Raw genomic sequence first — 12,619 nt, forward strand, 5'->3', positions numbered from 1 at the left:
CCAGGACTCCAAGATCTTGACCTAAGCCAAAGGCAGATGCTCAACCACTGAGCCACCCAGGTACCCCTGGGATTTCCTCTTTTAAGGCAGAATAATATTCTACTGTGTTGACACAAATGAATAAACCCTCTTTTTTTTTTTCAATTTTACAGGAAAAGGAAGAGTTCTATTCAAGCCCAAGTTAGGACAGCCACCCTGGATACACAATCTTCAGAAAGAAAAGAGCACTTCATAGAAAGAACATTTGGTGCAGGATTATATGTGTTTTTTTTTTTTTTTTACATAAAAATTTACAAATCCTCATGACAAAGGACATTACAGAAAATTACAGACTTCATCTTATGTTTTTATTATGTATGAGGCTGTATGAGTTTCATCTTAGGGGCATTAGGGAGGTTATTTCCTTTATGTTTGGAATGTTCCTTTTTTGTTTGTTTTAGTGAAACAGATGTACAATGTGCTTGGGGCAGAAGTAGAGCTCATGTTTTAAGGTTTTGCCGAGTCATTTTGACCTTCATAAATGGTAAAGTAAAACTTCTGTGAGAGCATAGGAGCAGGGCCCATAAACATGAAAAGTTGAAAATTTATTTTATCAACTGTGTGTGTGTATGAATGTATATATATTTATTGAAGTTTATGGGGCACCTGGGTGACTCAGCTGTTTAAGTGGCTGGCTCTTGGTTTTGGCTCAGGTCATGTTCCTTGGGGTTATGGGATCAAGTCCTGCATGGGGCTCCATGCTCAGCAAGGAGTCTGCTTGAGATTCTCTCTCCCTCTGCCCCTCCCCTAACTTAACATGCATGCCTCCTCCAAAATAAATACATTTTAAAGATATATATATGTAAATATGTATGTACATTTTATTTATCACATTTTTTCTTTTTTTTGAGATGTTATTTGTTTATTCATGAGAGACACAAAGAGAGAGAGAGAGGCAGAGACACAGGCAGAGGGAGAAGCAGGCTCCATGCAGGGAGCCTGGTGTGGGATTCAATCCCAGGACTCTGGGATCACACCCTGGGCTGAAGGCAGGTGCTAAACTGCTGAGCCACCCAGGGACCCCCTATCACATTTTCTTTATTCATTTCTCTTCAATGGACATTTAGGTTCTTTCCATAACTTGGCTATTGTGAATAGTGCTACAAGGTGTGTAAAAATGCATGTATCTCTTTGAGATCCTGATTTCCATTCTTTTGAGTATTTATGCTCAGGAATGAGATTGCTGGATCATATGCTAGTTCTATTTTTAATTTTTAAAAAAGATTTATTTATTTATTCATGAGAGACACAGAGACAGAGAGAGGCAGAGACATAAGAAGAGGGAGAAGCAGGCTCCATGCAGGAAGCCCAATGTGGGACTTGATCCCAGGACTTTGGGATCACGCCCTGAGCCAAAGGCAGACGCTCAACCGCTGAGTCACCCAGGCGTCCTTATTTTTAATTTCTTGAGGAACTTCCATGCTGTTTTCTATAGTGGTTGGACCACTTTACATTCCTACCAACAGTGTACAAGGGTTCAATTTCTCCACACTCTTGCCAACACTTTTTTTTTTAATAACCATCCTAACTGATATGAGGTGATATTTCATTGTGGTTTTGATTTGTATTTCCCTCATAATTAATGATGTTGAGCATCTTTTCATAGACCTTTTGGCCTATTGAAGGAGATCTCGTCAGGAAGAAGATAGGAGCAATCAGGGCATTGCCAGTCTTGATTACACAGAGATGTTTATCATGTATTATGGGAAACTCCAATCATCAAGTTCCAAGCCCTCCTCAAAAAAGAAAGAACAGGTAAGGATCATCCTACTTATGTTTGTGCAATAATTAATTTAACCATTCTCCTCCTAATGGACATATAAATTGTTTCCCATTTGTTGCTATGATTAACAGGAGTGAAATGAACATCTTTGAACATGAAAACTGGGGCAAATGTGCATGCTTTCTCATAGAAAAGAAGCAGTAAAGCTGATTAAAGCAGGTGAATGTAAAGATTGGGAATTTTTACAAGTATTGCTGAATTTGTTCCAAAAATGCTCTAACATTTCCTTGTCTGTCCAATTAATGTGTGGGAATGCCTTACCTCCTCCTAGGCATTTTATTCATCATACTTTGAAATTTTGGGAAACTTCGGGGTGAAAGATAGTCTCATTATTGTTTTATTTTTATTTCCTTTTTTCTAAACAGGTTGAGTCTGAAATATAGTTAATCCCTTAGCCCTAGAGAGTGGGATTTTTTGCATTCATGTTTTGAGTGCCTGGATTTTTCTCGGCATACTTTATATTTTGTTTTTAAACATTGTATTTATTTATTCATGAGAGACAACAGAGAGAGAGAGAGAGAGAGAGAGAGAGAGAGAGAGAGAGACAGAGAGAGGCAGAGACACAGGCAGAGGGAGAAGCAGGCTCCACGCAGGGAGCCCGATGTGGGACTTGATCCCGGGTCTCCGGGATCACACCCTGGGCTGAAGGCAGCGCTATACCGCTGAACCCCCCGGGCTGCCCATACTTTATATTTTGAAAAAGACATTCCTCCTTTACTTTGAAAAGCAATGACTTGACAGAACCATCAGTTGCTGAGCAGTGGAGCCAAGCACCCTTAGCTAGACGAGGCTGGAGGTCAGAGCAGTTGCCAGAGTCCAAGGGAGAGAGACCACACGTAAAGCCTCATTTGGAGAGCCCAGGGTAGGCTGGTGGTCAGCATTCTGGATCCAGGGTTGAGCATAAAGTGGAGAAAGAACCATAAGGAGAAGAGGTAGGAAATGTGGATAGAGGGTCTGAGAACTTCTGTTAAAAGGCTTGGCAAATCTCTGAATTGCCACCACCAGCTAAAGTTGTGAGGTGCTCTCAATGGGCAGGTCCACTGGATGTGAAAGGACGAGAGGTGTGCCAAACACCCCACCCTGCCTCTGAGGTCTCCTCGCCCAAAGTCAGGCAGGATATAGATGGCTTTCCTGCATCATCACGTGATCCTGGATGGGCCGGATCCTAGTAGGGCTACATCTCTTGGCAACCGTGGTGGCCCACTGCATCCTCGCCGGTGTTGCAGGCTGGGCACAGTGTTGATGGCAGAAATGCAGACTGGCAGACTGGCATTTCTCCCCGTGTACAGTGCCCTTGTCCACTGACTTTGGGGCAGTATGAGTGTGCAGGGCTGGTAAGCGATGACAGGGAGACGTCTAGGCCAGGGGCAGTGGGAGGGGCCTACCACTGCGGGGAGGTGGCAGCTGAGGGGAGATGTCCTTAGGTCAATTGCTGCAGTGCTTATGTAGATAAAGGGCTAAGTGTGGACATGTCTGGAAAAAGATGCTCTAGATGGTGTCTGCAGCTCAGGCTGTCCTCCGTGGTTCCTGAGCTCCTGGCATGCCAGAGGCCAGATGTCCTATAGCTGTATTTAGTGGTCTCTATTACCACCAGCTAGTTCTTAGGGTAAGAGGTTGACTCAGAATGCAGACATTTGTAGGGTGGATGGAGAATCTGTGACAATGGCACAGTTTATTAAACTGACCACAGATGACAGGGATACATGGAGTCCAGAGCTGTATCTTTACGGTTATAATAACCTAGACTTGACGTACTCAGAAAAAAAAATTCTGTACTAGCTGTCTCCAGGTTATCATATGCTCTGTGACACAATGTGAATTACTACTCACGTGTAGTGTGGGGAATATTTGTGTTTCTTTTTTTTTTAATTTTTTAAATTTATTTATGATAGTCACACAGAGAGAGGGAGAGGCAGAGACACAGGCAGAGGGAGAAGCAGGCTCCATGCACCGGAAGCCTGATGTGGGATTCGATCCCGGGTCTCCAGGATCACGCCCTGGGCCAAAGGCAGGCGCCAAACCACTGCGCCACCCAGGGATCCCAATATTTGTGTTTCTAAGAAAGTTGTGTATATCGCCTAAGTGGCAGCTGAGTGAGAGTAATGCACACTAAAGGGGACAGGAAATAAGGTTTATTTCCCTGTATTAGAAATTTAATAGAAGTTATATATGCTCCCTTTAGCAGGTTTCCCCCTTTTATTTGTGACTGCTGCTTTATCTTTTCTACCAATCATAACACAGATTACTCCTTGCCTCTCCTTCCACATTTGCATAAGTCTCATATTGCACAATCTTTCTGTGGCTCTACATTTTATTTGAAATCACTGTATCTATTGGATATTAGTATCATTTGGCTCAGTAAACTGCAGTGGGCCCAGAAATTCTGTCCTATAAGGACAGAAAGCTGGATATTGGCAAACATTAATAGGTGTACAAGCTACAGCCTCCCAATTTAAAAACTTTCATTTTGAAATAATTTTATTCTTACATAGAAATTGTAAAAATAGTGCAGAGAGTTCCTGTGGCTTATACAACCAAGTTCAGCCAAACAAATCTATTTATAGTGTGATAGTTCATTTATCAGAATGCATAGATGGACACTGGTAGAGTAGTATTTAACTGCAATCAAGGGACACCTGAGTGGCTCAGCGGTTAAGCTCTGCCTTCAGCTCAGGGCATGATCCTGGAGTTCAGGGATCGAGTCCCACATTGGGCTCCCTGAGGGGAGCCTGGTTCTCCCTCTCCCTCTGCCTATGTCTCTGCCTCTCCCTGTGTCATAACTAACTAACTAACTAACTAACTAACTAACTAACTAACTAAATAAATAAAATCTTAAAAAAAAAAAAAACCGCAATCAATCTGAATTTCACCAGACTGAAATAGACAGGCAATCAGTGCTTTTTGTTATGTTTTGTTTTCTTTGGTAAGTAGCTAAAGACACTTTTATCACATGTATAAATCTGTATGAATTCTACCAGAATACACAGAAATTTCCCCAACTCCCCACAAAACCCCTAAGTTCCTTCTCTTTTGGAGTTTGTTCTCATCACGATGAGTGTACTCTTTATTTATTTATTTATTTTATAAATTAATTTTTTATTGCTGTTCAATTTACCAACATACAGAATAACACCCAGTGCTCATCCCGTCAAGTGTCCCCCTCAGTGCCCGTCACCCATTCACCCCCACCCCCGCCCTCCTCTCCTTCCACCACCCCTAGTTCATTTCCCAGAGTTAGGAGTCTTTATGTTCTGTCTCCCTTTCTGATATTTCCCACACATTTCTTCTCCCTTCCCTTATATTCCCTTTCACTATTATTTATATTCCCCAAATGAATGAGAACATACACTGTTTGTCCTTCTCCGATTGACTTACTTCACTCACCATAATACCCTCCAGTTCCATCCACGTTGAAGCAAATGGTGGGTATTTGTCGTTTCTAATAGCTGAGGAATATTCCATTGTATACATAGACCACATCTTCTTTATCCATTCATCTTTCAGTGGACACCGAGGCTCCTTCCACAGTTTGGCTATCATGGCGATTGCTGCTATAAACATCGGGGTGCAGGTGTCCCGGCGTTTCACTGCATCTGTATCTTTGGGGTAAATCCCCAACAGTGCAATTGCTGGGTCATAGGGCAGGTCTATTTTTAACTCTTTGAGGAACCTCCACACAGTTTTCCAGAGTGGCTGCACCAGTTCACATTCCCACCAGCAGTGCAAGAGGGTTCCCCTTTCTCCACATCCTCTCCAACAGTTGTTGTTTCCTGCCTTGTTAATTTTCCCCATTCTCACTGGTGTGAGGTGGTATCTCATTGTGGTTTTGATTTGTATTTCCCTGATGGCAAGTGATGTGGAGCATTTTCTCATGTGCTTGTTGGCCATGTCTATGTCTTCCTCTGTGAGATTTCTGTTCATGTCTCTTGCCCCTTTCATGACTGGATTGTTTGTTTCTTTGGTGTTGAGTTTAATAAGTTCTTTATAGATCTTGGAAACTAGCCCTTTATCTGATACGTCATTTGCAAATATCTTCTCCCATTCTGTAGGTTGTCTTTTAGTTTTGTTGACTGTATCCTTTGCTGTGCAAAAGCTTCTTATCTTGATGAAGTCCCAATAGTTCATTTTTGCTTTTGTTTCTTTTGCCTTCGTGGATGTATCTTGCAAGAAATTACTGTGGCCGGGTTCAAAAAGGGTGTTGCCTGTGTTCTCCTCTAGGATTTTGATAGAATCTTGTCTCACATTTAGATCTTTCATCCATTTTGAGTTTATCTTTGTGTATGGTGAAAGAGAGTGGTCTAGTTTCATTCTTCTGCATGTGGATGTCCAATTATCCCAGCACCATTTATTGAAGAGACTGTCTTTCTTCCAATGGATAGTCTTTCCTCCTTTATCGAATATTAGTTGGCCATAAAGTTCAGGGTCCACTTCTGGGTTCTCTATTCTGTTCCATTGATCTATGTGTCTGTTTTTGTGCCAGTACCACACTGTCTTGATGACCACAGCTTTGTAGTACAACCTGAAATCTGGCATTGTGATGCCCCCAGATATGGTTTTCTTTTTAAAAATTCCCCTGGCTATTCGGGGTCTTTTCTGATTCCACACAAATCTTAAAATAATTTGTTCTAACTCTCTGAAGAAAGTCCATGGTATTTTGATAGGGATTGCATTAAACGTGTAAATTGCCCTGGGTAACATTGACATTTTCACAATATTAATTCTGCCAATCCATGAGCATGGAATATTTTTCCATCTCTTTGTGTCTTCCTCAATTTCTATCAGAAGTGTTCTATAGTTTTTAGGGTATAGATCCTTTACCTCTTCGGTTAGGTTTATTCCTAGGTATCTTATGCTTTTGGGTGCAATTGTAAATGGGATTGACTCCTTCATTTCTCTTTCTTCAGTCTCATTGTTAGTGTATAGAAATGCCATTGATTTCTGGGCATTGATTTTGTATCCTGCCACGCTACCAAATTGCTGTAGGAGTTCTAGCAATCTTGGGGTGGAGGCTTTTGGGTTTTCTATGTAGAGTATCATGTCATCGGCGAAGAGGGAGAGTTTGACTTCTTCTTTGCCAATTTGAATGCCTTTAATGTCTTTTTGTTGTCTGATTGCTGAGGCTAGGACTTCCAATACTATGTTGAATAGCAGTGGTGAGAGTGGACATCCCTGTCTTGTTCCTGATCTTAGGGGAAAGGCTCCCAGTGCTTCCCCATTGAGAATGATATTTGCTGTGGGCTTTTCGTAGATGGCTTTTAAGATGTCGAGGAATGTTCCCTCTATCCCTACACTCTGAAGAGTTTTGATCAGGAATGGATGCTGTATTTTGTCAAATGCTTTCTCTGCATCTAATGAGAGGATCATATGGTTCTTGGTTTTTCTCTTGCCAATACGATGAATCACATTGATTGTTTTACGAGTGTTGAACCAGCCTTGTGTCCCAGGGATAAATCCTACTTGGTCATGGTGAATAATTTTCTTAATGTACTATTGGATCCTATTGGCTAGTATCTTGTTGAGAATTTTTGCATCCATGCTCATCAGGGATATTGGTCTGTAATTCTCCTTTTTGGTGGGGTCTTTGTCTGGTTTTGGAATTAAGGTGATGCTGGCCTCATAGAACGAATTTGGAAGTACTCCATCTCTTTCTATCTTTCCAAACAGCTTTAGTAAAATAGGTATGATTTCTTCTTTAAACGTTTGATAGAATTCCCCTGGGAAGCCATCTGGCCCTGGGCTCTTGTGTCTTGGGAAGTTTTTGATGACCGCTTCCATTTCCTCCCTGGTTATTGGCCTGTTCAGGTTTTCTATTTCTTCCTGTTCCAGTTTTGGTAGTTTGTGGTTTTCCAGGAATGCGTCCATTTCTTCTAGATTGCCTAATTTATTGGCGTATAGCTGTTCATAATATGTTTTTAAAATCGTTTGTATTTCCTTGGTGTTGGTAGTGATCTCTCCTTTCTCATTCATGATTTTATTCATTTGAGTCTTCTCTCTCTTCTTTTTAATAAGGTTGGCTAATGGTTTATCTATCTTATTAATTCTTTCAAAGAACCAACTCCTGGTTCTGTTGATCTGTTCCACAGTTCTTCTGGTCTCGATTTCATTGAGTTCTGCTCAAATTTTAATTAACTCCTCTTCTGCTGGGTGTAGGGTCCATCTGCTGTTTTTTCTCTAGCTCCTTTATGTGTAAGGTTAGCTTTTGTATTTGAGTTCTTTCCAATTTTGGAATGGATGCTTGCATTGCGATGTATTTCCCCCTTTGGATTGCTTTTGCTGCATCCCAAAGATTTTGAACGGTTGTATCTTCATTCTCATTAGTTTCCATGAATCTTTTTAATTCTTCCTTAATTTCCTGGTTGACCCTTTCATCTTTTAGCAGGATGGTCCTTAACCTCCATGTGTTTGAGGTCCTTCCAAACTTCTTGTGTATTAGTTCTAATTTCAAGGCATTATGGTCTGAGAATATGCAGGGGATGATCCCAATCTTTTGGTATCGGTTCAGACCCGATTTGTGACCCAGTATGTGGTCTATTCTGGAGAAAGTTCCATGTGCACTTGAGAAGAATGTGTATTCAGATGAGTTTGGATGTAAAGTTCTGTAGATATCGGTGAAATCCATCTGGTCCAGTGTATCATTTAAAGCTCTCGTTTCTTTGGAGATGTGTTGTGCTTAGAAGACCTATCGAGGGTAGAAAGAGCTAGATTGAAGTCACCAAGTATAAGTGTATTATTATCTAAGTATTTCTTCACTTTGGTTATTAATTGATTTAAATATTTGGCAGCTCCCACATTCGGGCCATATATATTGAGGATTGTTAAGTCCTCTTGTTGGATAGATCCTTTAAGTATGATATAGTGTCCCTCTTCATCTCTCACTACAGTCTTCGGGGTAACATTTAGTTTATCTGATATAAGGATGGCTACCCCTGCTTTCTTTTGAGGACCATTTGAATGGTAAATGGTTCTCCAACCTTTTATTTTCAGGTTGTAGGTGTTCTTCTGTCTAAAATGAGTCTCTTGTAGACAGCAAATAGATGGGTCCTGCTTTTTTATCGTCGGAAACCCTGCACCTTTTGATGGGGTCATTAAGCCTGTTCACGTTCAGAGTTACTATTGAAAGATATCAGTTTAGTGTCATCATGATATCTATTCAGTCCTTGTTTTTGTGGAATGTTCCACTGAACTTCTTCTTAAAGGGGAATTTTAAGAGGCCCCCTTAAAATTTCTTGCAGAGCTGGTTTGGAGGTCACATATTCTTTCAGTTCCTGCCTGTCTTGGAAGCTCTTTATCTCTCCTTCCATTTTGAATGAGAGCCTTGCTGGATAAAGTATTCTTGGTTGCATGTTCTTCTCATTTAGGACCCTGAATATATCCTGCCAGCCCTTTCTGGCCTGCCAGGTGTCTGTGGAGAGGTCTGCTGTTACCCTAATACTCCTCCCCATAAAAGTCAGGGATTTCTTGTCTCTTGCTGCTTTAAGGATCTTCTCTTTATCTTTGGAATTTGCAAGCTTCACTATTAAATGTCGAGGTGTTGAACGGTTTTTATTGATTTTAGGGGGGGATCTATTTCCTGGATCTGAATGCCTGTTTCCCTTCCCAGATTAGGAAAGTTTTCAGCTAGGATTTGTTCAAATACATATTCTGGCCCTCTGGCCCTTTCGGCGCCCTCGGGAACCCCAATTAAACGTAGGTTTTTCTTTATCAGGCTGTCGTTTATTTCCCTTAGTCTGTCTTCATGGTCTTTTAATTGTCTCTTTTTTCCTCAGTTTCCCTCTTTGCCATCAACTTGTCTTCTATGTCACTCACTCGTTCTTCCACCTCGTTAACCCTCATTGTTAGGACTTCTAGTTTGGATTGCATCTCATTCAATTGATTTTTAATTTCTGCTTGATTGGATCTAAATTCTGCAGTCATGAAGTCTCTTGAGTCCTTTATACTTTTTTCTAGAGCCACCAGTAGCTGTATAATAGTGCTCTGAATTGGCTTTCTGACATTGAATTGTAATCCAGATTTTGTAACTGTGGGAGAGAGGACTGTTTCTGATTCTTTCTTTTGAGGTGAGGTTTTCCTTCTAGTCATTTTGCTCAGTGCAGAGTGGCCAAAAACAAGTTGTATTGGGAAAAGGAGAAAAAGAGAGAGAGAGAAGGAAAGAAAAGAGAAAAAGAAAAAAGAAAAAGGAAGAAAAAAGGAAAAAAGAGAAGAAAAAGAGAAAGAAAAAGAAAGGTGAAAAAAAAAAGGGTGGGGGAAGCAATCAGAAATCAAAAAGAAGAAAAAAAAAAAAGAAAAAACAAACCACGGGGGAGTATCTTCTGATTCTGTGTACTTTAAGTCCCTTGACTCCCCTGGAACTTGTCCGTCTAGCTGGTCTTCTGGGGGAGGGGCCTGTTGTGCTGATTTTCAGGTGTTAGCACTTGGGGGAGCTGCTCTGCCCCCTGCCTGGTGCAGGGCTCAGTGGGGGTTGTTTACCCCGTGAGGCTGCAGGAGGAACAACCCCAGTGGCGGGGCCAGCTCTGGAAACCTGGATTCAGCCCCCGCAGGAACTCCGGAGCTCTCCGTCTGCAGGGCCTGGAGGCTCCGGGGCGGGGCCGCTGATCTGCTCAGCTCGGGGCAGGGGCGTCCTTGCTGTCCTGGGCCCTCCCGGCCTCTGCCTGTCCCGGGGGAGGCCGGATCCTGGATCCTGGGCTGTGTCTCGGCGCCCTGTGCTCCCGGGCCTGTGCTGTTGGATTGGCGCTCCCGCCCCGCAGCCCCCTCCGCGGAGCCGCCGCCCGAGCCGCCCCCCCCCCCCCCCCCCGCCCCTTAGGGAGCTCGGCGCACTCTCCCGGGGCGCAGGTGTCTGTTAGTGTCCCCGGGAGCCCGAGGGCATCCCCGCCCTCCTGGGTCCTGCTCCAACTCCCCGCGAGCCCCTTTCCGCCCGGGAAGGTCGGTGCAGCTCCTGCGTCTCCGGGACGGGGCTCTCCTGTCCTGGGGACACTCGCCCCGGCCTCAGCCCGGCTCCTCGCGGGGCCCCTCCCCCTCGGATGCCTTTTGTTTCTTTATTTCTTTTCCCCCCGTCTTCCTACCTTGATAGAAGCGGGAACTCTTCTCACTGTAGCGTTCCAGCTGATCTCTCTTTAAATCTCAGGCCGAATTCGTAGATTTTCAGGATGACTTGAAGGTTATCTAGGTAATTTGGTGGGGACAGGTGATTTGGGGACCCTACTCTTCTGCCATCTTGCCCCCCCTCTGAGTGTACTCTTTAATCCCCATCCCCTATTTCCTTTGCAAGCAATGATCTATTCTTTGTCAGTATAATTTTTCTTTTCTGAAACCGTTAATACAAATGGAACTAAAAATTACATAATTTTATGAAATGGGCCTTTTCAGTTAGCACAATGCACTTGGGATCCACCTAAATTGTGAGGGTAAGTAGTATATCCCTTTTCATTGCTGAATACTATTCCCAGTACAACAGTTTATCCATCTAGCCATTGAAGGAGGTTGGGATTAGCATCTCTGGTTTGGGGCTATTACCAATACGGTCGTTATGTACATTTGTGTATGGTGTTTTGTGTGAACATATATTTTCATTTCTCTAGGGTAAATTTTCACAAGGCTCTCTAGGGTAAATATTCTGTTATACAGTAGGTATACATTTAACTTTGAAAGAAACTAGTAAATTGATTTCCAGAGATCCTGGACCATTTTACATCCTCACCATCAGTGAGGTGAGTTCACCATCAGTGAACATCAGGTCTAGCTGTTCTATACGCTCATCAGCACTTGATATTTTCAGTAATTTCTATTTTACCTATTCTAGTAGGTACGTAGTAGTATATTGTGGCTTAAAGTTATGTTATACTAATGGATAATGATGTGACTATTTTGTCATCTCCATATTTACTATCTGTATATCCTCTGTGAACTGTGTGTTCAAGCCTTATGCTCATTTTTTAAAAAAGATTTTATTTATTTACTCATGAGAGACAGAGACAGAGAGGCAGAGACACAGGCAGATGGAGAAGCAGGCTCCATGCAGGGAGCCTGATGCGGGACTTGATCCTGGGTCTCCAGGATCATGTCCTGGGCTGAAGATGGCGCTAATCCTCTGAGCCACCAGGGCTACCCCCCCTCATTTTCTAATTAGATTGTTTCTTGTTGTTAAATAATTTTGGGGGGGCGCCTGGGTGGCTCAGTCAGTTAAGTGTCTGCCTTCGGCTCAGGTCATGATCCCACGGTCCTGAGATCAAGCTCTCTGCTCCTCGGGGATCCTGCTTCTCCCTTTGCCTTTTGTTTTCCCTATCCCCCAATCAAATAAATAAATTAAATCTAAAAAAAACCCAGAACTTTTTTGGGGGAGGGGGGTGATATGTGATATGCATGTGATAAAAGTATCTTTAGCTATATGCCAAAGAAAACAAAGCATGAGTCTTTGATCAGATAGGTGATTTGTAAGCATTTTCCCCCAGTATATGGTGGAAATGAGTTGTGTATCTTACAGTTGGTGTGGTCCTGCAGCCTGCAATAAATGCATGTGATAATATCAATGGAGGAAAAATTTTAAAGTTCTGCCCCTGTATCTTCCCAGTGTGTATTATGGCAAACAATTTCTACTACTTCACTGAGTGAATCTGAGAAAGCACCAGAGACCACTGGTGGCGGTATCTGTGGGGTTGTTTAAGGACAGCACATCTGAAACTTCCTTAAAGGTAAGTACAGGCCTTTATTATTATATTAATATAGTGTATAGGTTAGAATTAGCAAATATCACAGGAAATCACACTTGGTAAGGCTAGTATTTTTCTAAGCAAACTTGTGATT

General features: G+C 42.5%; 1 protein-coding gene and 1 non-coding gene across 3 annotated transcripts in view; one reads left to right on the plus strand and one right to left on the minus strand.

Annotated features, from left to right (window-relative positions):
* Window positions 1–12,619, plus strand: part of LOC119868422 (melanoma-associated antigen B18-like) — a 23,394-nt gene continuing 10,775 nt past the window's right edge. The window contains exons 1-5 of one of the 2 annotated variants that reach the window (XR_005386201.1): window positions 1–60; window positions 153–247; window positions 1,646–1,794; window positions 1,894–1,981; window positions 12,387–12,507. The gene's annotated coding sequence lies outside the window, so the exon portion shown is untranslated. Of the gene's footprint in view, window positions 61–152; window positions 248–1,534; window positions 1,795–1,893; window positions 1,982–12,386; window positions 12,508–12,619 lie in introns of those variants that run through there. The other variant, XR_005386200.1, reaches the window with a different exon arrangement.
* LOC119868646 lies at window positions 1,680–1,816 on the minus strand. The gene has a single exon (XR_005386625.1). It is a non-coding gene; the product is annotated as a U8 small nucleolar RNA (small nucleolar RNA).

This window comes from Canis lupus, chromosome X, assembly GCF_011100685.1.
Source record: "Canis lupus familiaris isolate Mischka breed German Shepherd chromosome X, alternate assembly UU_Cfam_GSD_1.0, whole genome shotgun sequence".
Taxonomy (NCBI): Eukaryota; Metazoa; Chordata; class Mammalia; order Carnivora; family Canidae; genus Canis; species Canis lupus.